This window comes from Penaeus monodon, chromosome 27 (assembly GCF_015228065.2).
Source record: "Penaeus monodon isolate SGIC_2016 chromosome 27, NSTDA_Pmon_1, whole genome shotgun sequence".
Taxonomy (NCBI): domain Eukaryota; kingdom Metazoa; phylum Arthropoda; class Malacostraca; order Decapoda; family Penaeidae; genus Penaeus; species Penaeus monodon.
The window spans coordinates 18,591,727-18,592,237 of record NC_051412.1 but is presented as its reverse complement, the minus strand read 5'-3'; the positions used below and the strand labels follow the sequence as shown (position 1 = coordinate 18,592,237).

The 511-nt window shown below is 38.6% G+C and overlaps 1 pseudogene; it reads left to right on the top strand.

Annotated features, from left to right (window-relative positions):
• Positions 1-408: 408 nt before the first annotated feature.
• Positions 409-511, top strand: part of LOC119590359 — a 1,255-nt pseudogene continuing 1,152 nt past the window's right edge.

Sequence of the window (511 nt, the reverse complement as noted above, 5' to 3'; positions counted from 1 at the left end):
AATGTGCTCCCTACTAATTGGATTACATGTAGTGGTATATCATATACATTGCGAGAATTCGAATGCCTCTCATAGAGTGATACATAATATACAGAAATATATAAACACTTCGAAATAAAGGAAAATGTGGAAGATTTTTCAACAACGCCAAAACATGATTCCCTTTAATATCTTACTTTGTGGTAGCCACGCTGCAACCAATGATCGCATAAACGCTGTATCGCATTTACACTAAGAAAAAATACATATCAGTCGTTCTTTACTTAATGGTTTAAGATGGTATTTTAGATTTTACAAATTAATGTACTAAATTTTTAATTCTTAGAAAGTACAGTTCTAAGGGCTGTCCCTATCGGGTCCGTGAACCTCTGCTTGCCGAAGGTCACACACTGGAGCCGTATATAAAGGGGCGTCCACAAGCAGTCAGCAGCCACATCGTCCTCAGTGAGCCAAGAACAGGACCAGCCATGAAGCTTACGGTGAGCAGTCATAGATGTTAGCTAACGAATTT